This window comes from Ranitomeya imitator, chromosome 3 (genome assembly GCF_032444005.1).
Source record: "Ranitomeya imitator isolate aRanImi1 chromosome 3, aRanImi1.pri, whole genome shotgun sequence".
Classification (NCBI taxonomy): domain Eukaryota; kingdom Metazoa; phylum Chordata; class Amphibia; order Anura; family Dendrobatidae; genus Ranitomeya; species Ranitomeya imitator.
Window position 1 is genome coordinate 684,065,856 of NC_091284.1, and position 15,256 is coordinate 684,081,111.

Consider the following 15,256-nt stretch of genomic DNA (forward strand, 5'->3'; position numbering starts at 1 on the left):
CTGGATTTTTTTTTCTCAGTTTGTCTCCCATAGTTGAGGTCTACCTATGATGTAAATTACAGACGCCTCTCATCTTTTTAAGTGGTGGAACTTGCACTATTGCTGACTGACTAAATACTTTTTTGCCCCACTGTATAATGAGCATTTATTCAAAATTTGTTTAAACTTTTCACAGAATTCCGGATTATCAGAAAAAAGCGTAGGCCGCAAATGGCACCGAAGGCCCCCTGGTATCCTACTCTGTCTGTAATACTCTGCCAGAGTAATAGAGTGAAGGTCATAAGCCAAGTTTTCTTCGTTCCTTTTCGTAGTCTCTGTTTCTAATTTTGTGTGCGGGGACCTTTAGAAAGTCGCCTGGATTCGTGACCTTGGAAAGGTTGTGGAACAGGTTGAAATACCTAGAAGGGGTGGCGACCACATTATATTGCTTAAGGAGAGAGAAGCATACTGGATACACACATTACAAATGGGCCTCAACAGGGAATTGGACCTATCAACTTAAAACACCCGCATACCACCGGGTTGAATTACTTGGTCTGTTGTACTTTGTCTGGACTTTATTGATCAATGAGCTATCCTTTTTATATATGATACAGTATGTATGAAAATTGATTTATTTAGTGGTGTATAGATGTGAATATAATATATATGAGCTATATTTCTTATTCTAACCCTTTGTTCATTTTTCAGACTCACTGATTCTACTATTATAACCTTATACCCCTCACGGGTAAGTGTACAGATTTGTCCGTATTTTTGTTTTCATTTTATCTTTAAAAAAAAATGTTATTTTTATTTTTACTTCTCTTTGTTTTCACTTTTTCATTTTTTATTTCTTTTAATTTTTATTATTTTTCATTTATTTTTTATTTTTATAAATTTTCATTTCATTTTCTTTCATTTCATTTTTTGCATCTACATTTTGTATTACATTTATTACATTTTATGGCTATTATTATTTTCATTCATTATCATTTGTTATTTTATTTTTACGATTTTTTTTAATTTTTATATTTATTTTTATTTTTTCATTTATTTATTTTTTCATTTTTAATTCTTTTATTATTTTCATTACTGTTTCAACAACTTAATTCCACCTAGAATACTTCAAACACGCTTCCATTACAGTTCCTCACAACATCATACAACATACCCCCTATTTTCTAACATTGTCTATGGGTCTGGCAGCCACTACCTCTCTCATGGCTCATGTCAATATAGCCCTGCCTCCATCCTACATGTCTACTGACACTGGGCAACAAAGACACACATATCCCTGAAGCGGTATTATACTGCTTTCCCCAGCGCGCATTACGCATGCGCAGTAACGCAGCACAGAAGCAGGGACACACCAAGACTCCAAGCCTCAGCCTGAATTTACACACAGCACGAGCGCCGCGCTCCATACCTCACTCTGGCAGACACAGCCTCGCTGTGCTGCTGCGCGATATAAATAGAACCACTGCCACCAATGCAGGCACACACGTCTTCAAGAGCAGGATACTTCACCACCACGCTACAAGGAGGTCAGTACTTAATCATTGATCCATACCCCACATGATTGCACAGTGATGTAGACCTCACATTTTCTAACAGGGACCTTTTCTATCCGCATCCCTTAAAGGGACCATACCCATTCTTTTCTTTGCATATACAGTACAGACCAAAAGTTTGGACACACCTCATTTAAAGATTTTTTGTATTTTCATGACTATGAAAATTGTAAATTCACACTGAAGGCAACAAAACTATGAATTAACACATGTGGAATTATATACTTAACAAAAAAGTGTGAAACAACTGAAAATACATCTTATATTCTAGGTTCTTCAAAGTAGCCTCCTTTTGCTTTGATAACTGCTTTGTACACTCTTGGCATTCTCTTGATGAGCTTCAAGAGGTAGTCACCGGAAATGGTCTTCCAACAATCTTGAAGGAGTTCCCAGAGATGCTTAGCACTTGTTGGCCCTTTTGCCTTAACTCTGTGGTCCAGCTCACCCCAAACCATCTCGAAACCATCTCGATTGGGTTCAGGTCTGATGATTGTGGAGGCCAGGTCATCTGACATAGCACCCTATCATTCTCCTTCTTGGTCAAATAGCCCTTACACAGCATGGAGGTGTGTTTGCGGTCATTATCCTGTTGAAAAATAAATGATGGTCCAACTAAACGCAAACCGGATGGAATAGCATGCCGCTGCAAGATGCTGTGGTAACACTGCTGGTTCAGTATGCCTTCAATTTTGAATAAATCCCCAACAGTGTCACTATCAAAGCACCCCCACACCATCACAGCAAGTCTCTTTTGCTTGTTGCCTGTCCTTAGCAGTGGTTTCCTAGCAGCTAAGTCTCCTCTTATAGTTGTTGTAAAGATGTGTCTGCACCTAAAACTCTGTGTGGCATTGACCTGGTCTCTAATCTGAGCTGCTGTTAACCTGCGATTTCTGAGGCTGGTGACTCGGATAAACTTATCCTCAGAAGCAGAGGTGACTCTTGGTCTTCTTTTCCTGGGGTGGTCCTGATGTGAGCCAGTTTCTTTGTAGCGCTTGATAGTTTTTGCAACAGCACTTGGGGACACTTTCAAAGTTTTCCCAATTTTTTGGACTGACTGACCTTTATTTCTTAAAGTAATGATTGCCACTCGTTTTTACTTAATTGCTTTTTTGTTGCCATATTACAAATTCTAACAGTCTATTCAGTAAGACTATCAACTGTGTATCCACCAGACTTCTGCACAACACAACTGATGGTCCCAACCCCATTTATAAGGCAAGAAATCCCACTTATTAAACCTGACAGGGCACACATGTAAAGTGAAAACCATTTCCGGTGACTACCTCTTGAAGCTCATCAAGAGAATGCCAAAAGTGTGCAAAGCAGTCATCAAAGCAAAAAGTGGCTACTTTGAAGAACCTAGAATATAAGACATATTTTCAGTTGTTTCACACTTTTTCGTTAAGTATATAATTCTACATGTGTTAATTCATAGTTTTGATGCCTTCAGTGTGAATTTACAATTTTTATAGTCATGAAAATACAGAAAAATCTTTAAATGAGAAAGTGTGTCCAAACTTTTGGTCTGTACTGTATCTCAGGTCCGTTATCGGTTTATAGATATTACCAAGGCTCATTCTATCCACCACTAAGTGCGGTTTACTGGATTCTTTGTTTGTGTTCCATATCCTAGTTTTCTTATATACATTAATGGTTTCTATAAAGTCTAGCCCACCAGGGACCTTGGAGTGGATTCCATTACATTGATTGTGTCCCATATATAATTGCCTAATAATGGGATTTATTTCTTTAAAAATGTTTATGTATTTGTAAATATATGTGTTACATTTACTTTGAACATGTGTAAATATGTACAGAGCACTAATTTTAGTTTATATGTTTATTTGCAGTGAAGTTTGAGAAAGACCCAAAATAGGGTCGAAACGTTACTCCATTAACATTATCGTGCTGTGTGTGTCTATATGTTTCAACACATGCGAATAAATACATGACCTTTTTGCAAGAAATATCCTTATAGAGTGCTGCCGTTTTTTTGTCTATCTAATGGATGTATATAGACTTTACATCTAGAGAGACTAGTATGCAGTCAGATGGGATCTCTGGGAGTTGTGAGATGGTTCTAAGGAAATGGCCAGTGTCTAAGATGAAGGACCTGTTTTCTTTAGTTAGTGGAGTTAGTAATTTTTCCCCAAAAAATGGAAATAGGAGCCAGGATGGATTCCGTTGAGGCTACGATAGGGCGGCCGGGTGGATTGTGCAGGGATTTATTGATTTTAGGGAGCGTGTAGAACACTGGGGTGACAGGATGTTGGTTGGTTAGAAAGGTAGCAGTTCTTTGATCAATTGTGTTTAGGGCCAAGTATTTGAAGAGTATTTTTTCTGTTTTGATTCTTATTGTAGGAGTGGGATCATGGGAGATTTTTTGGTACGTGGATATGTCGGTGAGGTGATTCAAAATTTCAGTAGTATAATCCGTCGCATTCTGTATAACTATAGCTCTCCCTTGTCCGCTGGTTTTAGGACAATATGTGTTAGGGATCGAGTTCCTGCCTCTGCACAGGGGAAATCTCAAGCCATCTCCGCTGCGGTCTCCCATTCGTCTCCTGCCACAGTGGAGCCTGCTCAGCGGAGGCATCGGTCCCAGCGTCATGCTCAGTCTGACACTGTGCGAAGGGTTACTGCTGTCCTTCCAGGTTCTGCCATTGTAGCCAGTACTGGTCAGCAGCGAGCAGACGTCTTTGGGACCAAGTCCTATTTTTCCCCTTCTGAGCATGCCCAGGGTAAGATATCTCAGAGATCAAGGGTCACATGCTCAGGTACTGCAGCTATTCCCATTGGTCCTTTTTGGGAAGGTCCTGTAGTTGCTGCAGCTATATAAGGTGCGCATGCCGCACGGCCATGCGCTAGTATCTTTCTGAGTTATGTGCTGTGCGCCAGTGTGGTCATGTGAGATTGTATTCAGGGACCCGGCTGAAATAAGCCCCTAGAATACCGGCACCTCCGGTGAGGAGATTGTGTGTTTGTGTGTATTCAGGGACCTGGCTGAAATAAGCCCTTAGAATACTGGCACCTCCGGTGAGGAGATTGTGTGTTTGTATGTATTCAGGGACCTGGCTGAAATAAGCCTTTAGAATACTGGCACCTCCGGTGAGGAGATTGTGTGCATGCATGACCACTGACTGCTCTCTGTTGGGCAGTTAGCCTGTGCTCCTGTGAAGTCTAACAGGGCGCAGTGCTTTCTTTTCACGGCTACTCTGTGAAGTAACAGAGCTAGTCTATACCGCCAAATAGTGCCACCATTTACTAGCAGCAAGTTCTCCTGCACGGTGAACCCCGGGCTGCGAACGCACCAATAATAATAAACATCTATATTTACTTGGTGCCTTCCGCTAGCCCTAACAATATGTTTATTGTTCCTAAGGGAATCGATGGCCTGTTTCTCAATTGAAGTGATGTTATTATGTGTTGGAAGAGACCCCCTACAGTGTTGTTCGAGGATGTTGTTTATATCTCTTTTTCTGAGTTCGACATAGGGCTCAGTAGCGTAATTTTGAGGTGGGTTTAAGCTGCTGGTGTTACGTAATCCCAATGACAAAATCGATAAATCAGGGACTGGGTTTTCCACCGAGGTGGCTACTCTGTGCTTGGTGACATCGTAATGTAGCCCGAAATGGGTTTCGAGACGTAGATTAAAAACGCCTTGGGTAAGGCTGCTGGTGGAACTTTCGCTGTTGGTGCTGTAAGATCCATGACGTCGTGAATCAAGGTTTCCTCGCCTGGGACCAGTATTTGCTGATTCTTTCCATTTGAAACACTTGGCCTTGGGAGTAGTCCTCAGAGTCCCTTTGAAATTTTGCCTTTTTCGTTTCTTGTAAAAATCTGCGATGTTCCTTTATCGCTTTCTCGGTTTTAGTGTTCAGTTTATGCCACTCTGTCGTAGGTAAGGTAGATGACAGCTGTTCCTCAATGGAAGACATTTTCTGTTTTGTCTCTGTAATTGCTGTCTGGAGAAAATCAACAGTAGGATAATGTCTTATGACCACTTGTTCAGGATCTGTTGGAATCTCTCGCAAAATTCAGGCCTGTCAGAGAATAATGTAGGTTTCAGGTGGCACCTCAGGCCCCGTGGGATCCTTTTAAGTTTGTGGTACTCGGCTAGAGTTATTGAATGTAGATCATAGGATGTTAGTCTCCTTAGCTCTCTTTCTTAGTCCTTAGTGCGAAGTTCGTGGGCTGGGGTCTTTAAAAAATCTCCCAGGTTGGTTACCTGGGAGAGGATCCTAGATACTGCGGTATCATGAAAGGCAAATGTTTGAGTAGACATTTAGGGTACAGGCATCAACTAAAGTATAAATTAGGGTCTCGGAGGCCCATTGTCACTTGTTTTATATGTGTAGCGTGATATGTTTTATATATTGTGGTTACATCCTATCTCTCACGAAGAGCCTACAGCAACACTCAGGACAAGAAAAAAACCCAGTTAAGAAAATCTATGGCCACTGTTCTGCCTTTCCTAAAGGCGTACTGAGGGAGGTTACTTAAATAACAAGTTTGTGTACAGTATATTCTGTGTCTATATTTTTAGTTTATTATACTGTGTGAGTGTATGTGTTCGTTGTTCTGTCTATTAACCCTGCTCGGAACCATGAAAAAAATCACTGCTTTGGTACCATGGGGTCTATATGACCCCAGGCTCAAAATCGTCATAAGTCATTAAAATGCTGGCTGTTCAGAATAATCAAGTTTTATTCTGTCATCATTTCTGAACACAGTTATGAAATCAAATGTAACTTTGAAGTGATTTATTTATCATCATCAAACACAAACTGAAATTTATACCAAAATGCTTTACTAACTAAAAGTATTCAAATTCAATAAAAAAAAAAGCACATCAACTGCAACTGTGTGGATTTTAGTAAAAACAATCACAACGAATGATCTGGCAACAAATTTAGCCCTTGCATTCACTGCACGTCATAGTGCCATGTTCTTCACAAATGAACTTCTTGCAGTCATTGCAAACAAATCTCGTCTTTTTGTCCTTCGATCGAGGACAAACATAGCACCGTTTGCGCTGTCCTGTAACACTGCTGGTGTCACTTGGAGCGTCTAATGGTGCTTGCAAAATTCCACAGCTGCGGATGATTTTCTTGACATCCTTTGGCGTTTGATGCACATCCAATCGCTGACTTGCATATGGAGTGATCAGTGCAACTGCGACCTCCTTCAAAAACTTATTGCGTTTGTCCAAATTCTTAGATATGTAATTACGATACATTTTCAATAAAACAACATACGCATTCACCGCAGCGCTGTCAATCATTCCATAAAAGACCCTCATTAGCCACCGATTCGTTTTTCTAGCAGTGCTGTCCAAGCTGCACATTTTATCATGGCTATCGACGCCTCCTTTTTGGCTATTGTAGAAGGCATTTATTTCTTCTTTTCCAGTTTCTCCGTCTTTCTCTTCTTTGCGATGCATTGTCGACAGAAACACAACTCTTTTGTTCTTCTCTGGCGCAATGGACAGCAATGTAAAAACGTTTGCATGATCAAAAGCATACTGAACTGTTCCTTGATTGGCTTTAGCCAGAAAGCTTGTATGGATACAAGCTTTGTTCTTCTTCGATGTGCCAACCAAAGTCAAACTGCGAGCCTTCAGCTCCAAAGCCAAGGGAATCGAAGTGTAGTAATTGTCTGTTGTAACATTTCTGTTCCTTACAACAATTGTAGGAATCAAATCAAGCACAGCTTGGGTAGGAATTGGCAATCCTGGAGCATGAGTTCCAGCTCCTTTGTAACTCTTGGAAGAAACCGAATAAAAGTTCTTACTGTCAGCCATGGCATATACCTTGATTCCATATTTTCTTGGCTTATTTGGTATGTACTGTTTGAAGCCACACCTTCCTCTGAATCAAAGCTCACAGACACAAAAAGAGGACTAAGGCTAGGGTCACATTGCGTTAGTGCAAACCGTTTAGCGCTAGCGGGTTGCGCTAACGCAATGTTTTTACTGTGGCCGCGTCCCGGGGTCGCGATAACGTCCCCGCTCTCGCAGATCCCCGATCTGCGAGAGCGGGGAACGGACCGCGGGCGCGCCTCGGACGCTGCAAGCAGCGTCCGTGGCGCGCCAGGAAACACCGGCGCGTCGCTAGCACGTGTCGAACATGGCACGCGCTAGTGCTGCGCGTTCCCATTGCCGTGAATGGGCACGCTAACAGACGCGTTGCACGGCGTTAATTTCGCCGTGCAACGCTGTCCGTTAAGCGCGTTCCCATAACGCAATGGGAACCCAGCCTTAAAAATCCTCGAAAAATTTGAAAAAAAAAATCACAGAGAAAAGAAGCAGAGATGATTACCTGCTCATGCCTCCAAACAAATGCCCTGTTCGCTTCACAAGCCAAGACAAATTGATTTTAAATCTTGCTAATCGGTGCCAATTTGTCAGCTTCCCGTCTTTGATCTCGAGTGCTGGAGTCATCAAAGCGCAAGCAATGCAGAAGAAATAAAAAAGTTTCTGACTCATAGCTGCTATGCAAATTGGCCTTCCAGTGCCATATTTTTTCCATACACTTGCTGTGCTTTCTTTTCCACTTTTTGTAGCACCAGAGAAGAGCAGAATTCCAAGTAGAGCACGAATCTCGTCAATGCTTGTGTCATACAAATATCCAGACTGGGTCTTGTATATCATTTTCAGAGTCAATATAAGGTGGTCATTTAGGAGCGCTGAGGAGGCAGCCGCAGGGATAAGGGAAGTGCCAGGAACCGCCTCAGCTCCAGCCGAAAACCTCCAAACGAGGATAGGCACAGGGTTAAAGGAAGAAATTGGTCACAGGAGCGCTGAAAGGATTTCACTTTAGCACTTTAAATTTTTTGGTTCGTCCATTTGACGACTTCTTTGATCAAAGCATTGTTGAAAAAAGTTTGAATGATTTCAAGGGCATATCCACAAGACGTCCATCACCCTTTGGTCCTGGTTTGGCCTTGACAATGTTTTGCATTGGAGTTCGTCGAATAGTCTTTGGCTGTAGCAACTAATTATAGCCATCTTTGCCAAGAATTTCACCTGAAGGATCATCGTCATCATCAGAGGAATTAGCTTTGCCAGTGGCAGACAGAATAGCACTTTGTCCGCTGTCTGAATCTGATGCGGCATTGAGATCTGCGTCACTTTCGACCCAGCTCAAATTATCTTCCAAATTACCTTCATTCATCACTAGAAGCATCCAAAGCTGCCAATATTTCATCAGGAGTCATCACATTTCGTCTAGCCATTGTTTATTTACAATTATATTACAAAACCTGTGAATAAACAGAAAATATTCAAAAAAAATGTCAGACAATAAAGGTACTATGGGGTCAGGAGAAACTCAAACACAGAAAATTGAAATTAACTTTGAAACAAAATTGAAAAACAAATTCAGCATAAACAGAAATATGTTGTTAGGGTTAGCGGAACGCACCAAATAATATAAAGGGAAATATGAGGTGCGTTCGCAGTCTGGGGTCCACCGTGCAGAGATGGAACCTGCTGCTGAGTAATGGCGGATGAACACTTGCTCACACGTGGGTTAGACCTCACTCAGTGTGAATGGAAGCGAACTCTGTTGCTTCACAGAGTCGCTTAAATGAAAGCTGTGCCCTGTTAATAGTCATAGGGTGCCGCTGGTGGATGCTGGTGGGATCCCTATGATTCACCCCCTCTATGCTGGTGATTGGACTTGTTCTGACCCTCGGTGGCTTTTGAGCCCGCGCCTGAGGATGCCCTGAGTCAGATGCTGAGTCCAAGTGGGAGTTCCCACCCTACACTGATCAGTTGTCAGGACTAAGTAAAGATTTACCGCACAGCGTGCGTACAGCGCCACTCTGGCAGACGCCACTTACCACCCTAACTATGGCTTGGAAAGCGCACTGGTTGCGCACGGCGCTGCACTGGCGGTGGCTGCAAATTGACGCAGTAATTCGTGTCTAGTGCTGGATGGCACAATCTGGCGCTAGGTAGCTCAACCACCCAATTACTTTCAACAACACTAGGGATGGGAATGATTAATGAGTCATACATCCACACACACATATATGACCCCATGGTTCCACAGCGGGGTTAAGGATACCAATCTAAATCCAATTTTTCCAACATCATGTCGTCTATATGTTCTTCTCCTTGTAGGCCCTGCAGCTATGTTCCCTGTCTGGCAGGCAGTATATCTAAATTTGTAACAGACAGTATATACCGTGTGTGTTGTGACTGTGTCTATATTTATAGTTATTATATGTGTGAGTAGTGTCTGTGTACAGTGGTGTGGAATGTGTGCGTTTTTCTGTTTATTAAGGAAATGCCTCTTCATCAATTTTCTCGTTTATATATTCTTCTCCTTGTAGGTCCAGCAGCTATGTTCTCTTTCTGGCAATAATATTCCCCATCCTGGCAGCAGTACATCTCCTTTTTTTAATAGAAGTAATAGAAGAAAACATTACAATATGCCAATGTTACAATATCCTTCTATGTGAACTTCTCATTAACAAGAGAACGACAGTGGATTGCAAAGAGTACGGATAGATTATTCACCATTTTTCACATTCTAAGTTGAATATACATCTTGGTTATATTCATTCAAAAATAATTATCTTAGCTATGAATGTATTGAACTATAAATTTATCTTAAGACCAACCACACACGTTACACTTACCAGAGATGAGGATGAATCTGATACTTTGGGTTCCTCCTTTGTGTCTGTCCTGAATTATGTGTTTTAATCCTTTTCCTTGCATTGATTCGTGTCACACCGAGAGCAGGGTAGGGCATTATTCCTTCTGAACCAACGTATTGCCTGGCTGTGATGGATGTTCCTGTCTCACTACCATGCCTAGTCGTCAGAGTCTTGTGCCATGATGTAGGATTAAATGTCAGAAAAGTAATTATAATCACTACAGAATTTTAATCAAAGCTTATAAGTATTCATGTTTTATGTTGCTAACCATATCACAAGTGGCCCAGTCCACCCAAGCCTGAAATCCCATCCTGGTTAACAATATGTCTCGTAAGTGCAAGAGATGTTCCTTCTTCATAGTCCATGTCTATCCGAAGACTCAGCAGTAGATCTCCCATTGATATAGAACAGCCTCTTCAAATTGGCTGACTAAATACCTGGAGGGAAGACTAAGGAAACCAAATAAATTAAAGAGTTATTTTGAATACAGTGATCGTGAATATATTTATTTTCTAATTTAAAATTAGAAGCAACTCACAGAGATGGAAAGAAGATAGTTCTATATTCCGTAATACGTAGTCTTTCTCTTCTAAAATACAAGTCCATTATGGCCAGAAGATACTAGTGGGATAAAGAGCAGAGTTAGGGTCCTTATATTATGTTTATACGGTATATGTGTATATATATATATATATATATATATATATATATATATATATACATATTCACCAATATCCTTGTATGTCCACTATTTCAGGAACTCGTTTCTCTCACTATGATGGATCTTTTCATATTTAGATACTTTTTTATTCTCAATACAATAATACGTTTTTAGAGATATTGAGTTAGCTATCCCTGGCTATAAAGCACTTGATGTATTCATCAACTAAAAAAATTATAGAAATAAGATAGTTTCATTATACACTATTTAATCTACATCTTCTAATATATAGCAATTTCACTTTCAAATATAGTAAAGCAACATGTTGTTAAACCTCTGTGAGCAGTAAACTGGTCACTCCTGTAGAGTGAAAGGGAGTTTCTAAAGAACATTGACTTAATTATTAGGGCTATATTAAAGGTGTTTTCCCTACTGTAAAAGTTTTTCTCAATGGGTCCAGGATGGTGTAATTTTAAAAAGAATCATGCACTCATTTTGTTGAACCAACACGGCTTCTCTGTACTCACCATTGTGTCACCCACCTATCTCAGGTGAGCAACTCATAAGTTTCCGCTGTCTGTTTCCTCCGACTGGCAGAATATCTTAGTCTACTGAATTATATACTCTACATGAAAATAATAATAAAATAAAAACTACTAATTCATGCTTTTGATAGTTAATGGGATATGGTGTGATCTATTATGTTTTAGTATAAAAAAAATATACAGTGAAGGAAATAATTATTTGCTTCCTTGCTGATTTTGTAAGTTTGCCCACTGGCAAAGACATGAACAGTCTATAATTTTAAGAGTAGGTTAATTTTAACATTGAGAGATAGAATATCAAAAGTAAAATCTAGAAAATCACATTGTATAAATTATATTAATTTATTTGCATTTTGCAGTGAGAAAAAAGTATTTGATGCCCCTGGGAAAGAAGACTTAATTCTTGGTGGCAAAACTCTTATTGGCAAACACAGCGGTCAGATGTTTTTTGTAGTTGATGATGAGGTTTGCGCACATGTCAGGAGGGATTTTGGTCCACTCCTCTTTGCAGATCATCTCTAAATCATTAAGATTTTAAAGCTGTCGCTTGGTAACTTGGAGTTTCAACTCCCTTCATAATTTTTCTATTGGATAAAGGTCTGAAAACTGACTAGGCCACTCCATGACTTTAATGTGCTTCTTTTTGAGCCACTCTTTTGTTGCCTTGGCTGTATGTTTTGGGTCATTGTCTTGCTGGAAGACCCAGCCACTACTCATTTTTAATTTCCTGGTGGAAAGAAGGAGGTTGGCACTCAGGATTTTACGGTACATGGTGTTAGGGTTGGCGGACTGCATTAAATAAATTTAGATGAAGTGCAGTCGCAAATCGGGGTCCATGTGTAGAGATGTATGCCTGTCGCTAGAGAGCAATTGCAGAACTGTTCGGCGAGTGATCTCCAAGAACACACCAGGTTAAACGTCATCCTGTGTGAACAGAATGTTAGTTACCAAACTCATAGTTTCTCAGAGAGGTGAGCCCAGGAATAAAGCTGACCAACACAGAACCATGCAACTCCGTGCAAAGAAAATAAATATGGCGCTAGATACGATCCCCTGTTAACCTCACAGGAAGGCGTAGCCCGCTCACAGGATAAGAAAATCTGTTATCACACAATCAATGAGTGCACACAACAAACTCCTCTCCGGAGATGCCAGAATTCTAATGGCTAGATGTCAGCCCTGAATCCACACAAACGAACTCCTCTCCGGTGGTGCAGTAATTTTAACGGCTTACCGCCGACCCTGGCAAAGATCAAACTGATGAAATGTCCATACTGTTAGGGCTTTCGGAATGCACCAAATAATATAAAGGAAGATATATGGTGCTTTTGCAGTCCGGGGTCCACTGTGCAGAGATGACACCTGCTGCTCGTTAATGGCGGAATATATGGCGGTATAATGTGAACACACGGGTTAACGTCGCCCGGTAAGTAAGGAGGCGAACCCTGTTGCTTCACAGGGCCGCAATATCATGGCGTGAACGCTAGTATTAGGACACATGGTTAGAGTCCCTCTAGTCCCACTAGCGCTCAGCGACAGGGAAAAGCCTAAATAATAAAGATTTAGCGCACTGAGTGCGCACAGTGCTGCTCTGGCGGACGCCACTAACCGCCCTAGCTAGGGACCGGAAAGTGAACTAGATGCACCCAGATGCACAGCATCAGATTGAGCAAGACACTGGAATCATCATCTTTGCAGGCTCCTCTGTGACTGGGGGAAAATGGGAGACGGGAGAGAACATGGTTCGAGATTCCCCCTGTGTAGCGGTGGGAATTTGACACCTAACACATACACACAAAAAGTGAATGATACTCGCGTGGATGCCGATGGGAGCCTTTTATACCCTTAGCTCCACCCCAAACACACGTCCAGGGGGCTGAGACTGCCCGTGGACCAATCCGAAGCCGCCCCCGTCCATTCACCAATGAGCAGATGCCGCATCACGGACATGCTCAGTAGGGAAAAATCCAGGATTAGACTCCCAATTGTCCCTGCATGACGCTGATTGCCACAGGATGGGAGACCACAGCACCAGAGAATGCTTGGGATCTATCCCGTGCAGCGGGAGAATCCCGACGCCTAACACATGGCTTCATCCATTCTCCCATTGATGTGGTGAAGTAGTCCTGTGCCCTTAGCAGAGAAACACCCTCAAAACATAACGTTTCCACCTCTAAGCTTGAAAGTGGGGATGGTGTTCTTTGGGTCACAGGCAGCAGTTCTTTTCTTCCAAACATGTCGAGTTGAGTTAATGACAAAGAAATAAATTTTTGTCTCATCTGACCACAGCACCTTCTCCCAATCACTCACATAATCGTCTAGGTGTTTATTGGCAAACTTCAGACGGGCCTGCACATGTGCCTTCTTGAGCAGAGGAACCTTGTGGGCACTCCAGGATTTTAAACCTTTACGCCGAGCTGTGTGAAGTTGGCACCCCATGTTCTCAAAAGATGAATAAAAATACACCATTCGTTTGTGCTGGTTTGTGCCGCAAAAATGAACCTTTGCGCCGCTTTGGTTGCAGAGATATTGCGCGTTATATTTTTATGAAGCTCCGCCCACTTTCCACCCCATGTTCTTAAATTTTAAAAATGAATACACCATTCGTTTGTGCTGGTTTGTGCTGCAAAAATAAACGTTTGCAACGCTTTGGTTTCAGAGATATTGTGCGCTCAATTTGCTGAAACTCCGCCCACTTTCCACCCCATGTTCTTAAATTTTAAAAATGAATACACCATTCGTTTGTGCTGCGTTTGTGCTGGTTTGTGCTGCAAAAATAAACGTTTGCACCGCTTTGGTTTCCGAGATATTGTGCGCTCAATTTGCTGAAACTCCGCCCACTTTCCACCCCATGTTCTTAAATTTTAAAAATGAATACACCATTCGTTTGTGCTGGTTTGTGCCGCAAAAATCAATGTTTGTGTTGCTTTGGTTCCTGAGACATTGAGTGCTAGCTTTGCTAATGCCCCATTTTAGTTGCATCAAAAAACATAGTGGTCATCAGAGAAGTTAATTTAGCATTAAGGGATTACAGTAGCATACATGGTTTATTATGACATACACAGGGTTAATACTTCATACACCGTGACTGGTCAGTGATGGGAAGAGGTTATACCTGGCAGAGGAGGTAATGTCTGTATGTACATCTCTGCTACCTGAGTTGTAACTCCGCCTCCAGCGATGTCATAGTGATGTCATAAGCCAGGGTCGGCATTCTGTGGGGGCTAATGTCTGTATGTACATCTCTGCTACCTGAGTTGTAACTCCGCCTCCAGCGATGTCATAGTGATGTCATAAGCCAGGGGTCGGCATTCTGTGGGGGCTAATGTCTGTATATACATCTCTGCTATCTCCAGCGATGTCATAGTAATGTCATAAGCCAGGGGTCGGCATTCTGTGGGGGCTAATGTCTGTATATACATCTCTGCTACCTCCAGCGATGTCATAGTGATGTCATAAGCCAGGGGTCGGCATTCTGTGGGGGCTAATGTCTGTATATACATCTTTGCTACCTCCAGCGATGTCATAGTGATGTCATAAGCCAGGGGTTGGCATTCTGTGGGGGCTAATGTCTGTATATACATCTCTGCTATCTCCAGCGATGTCATAGTGATGCCATAAGCCAGGGGTCGGCATTCTGTGGGGGCTAATGTCTGTATATACATCTCTGCTGCCTCCAGCGATGTCATAGTGATGTCATAAGCCAGGGGTCGGCATTCTGTGGGGGCTAATGTCTGTATATACATCTCTGCTACCTCCAGCGATGTCATAGTGATGTCATAAGCCAGGGGTCGGCATTCTGTGGGGGCTAATGTCTGTATATACAT

At 41.8% G+C, this 15,256-nt stretch overlaps 1 long non-coding RNA gene across 1 annotated transcript in view; it reads left to right on the top strand.

The window, feature by feature from the left end:
- The first annotated feature begins 446 nt into the window (after positions 1–446).
- LOC138672268 (uncharacterized) overlaps positions 447–15,256 on the top strand; it is a 113,777-nt gene continuing 98,967 nt past the window's right edge. Inside the window, exons 1-2 of the long non-coding RNA XR_011319683.1 lie at positions 447–595; positions 691–730. This is a non-coding gene — a long non-coding RNA (uncharacterized lncRNA). The remainder of the gene's footprint in view (positions 596–690; positions 731–15,256) is intronic.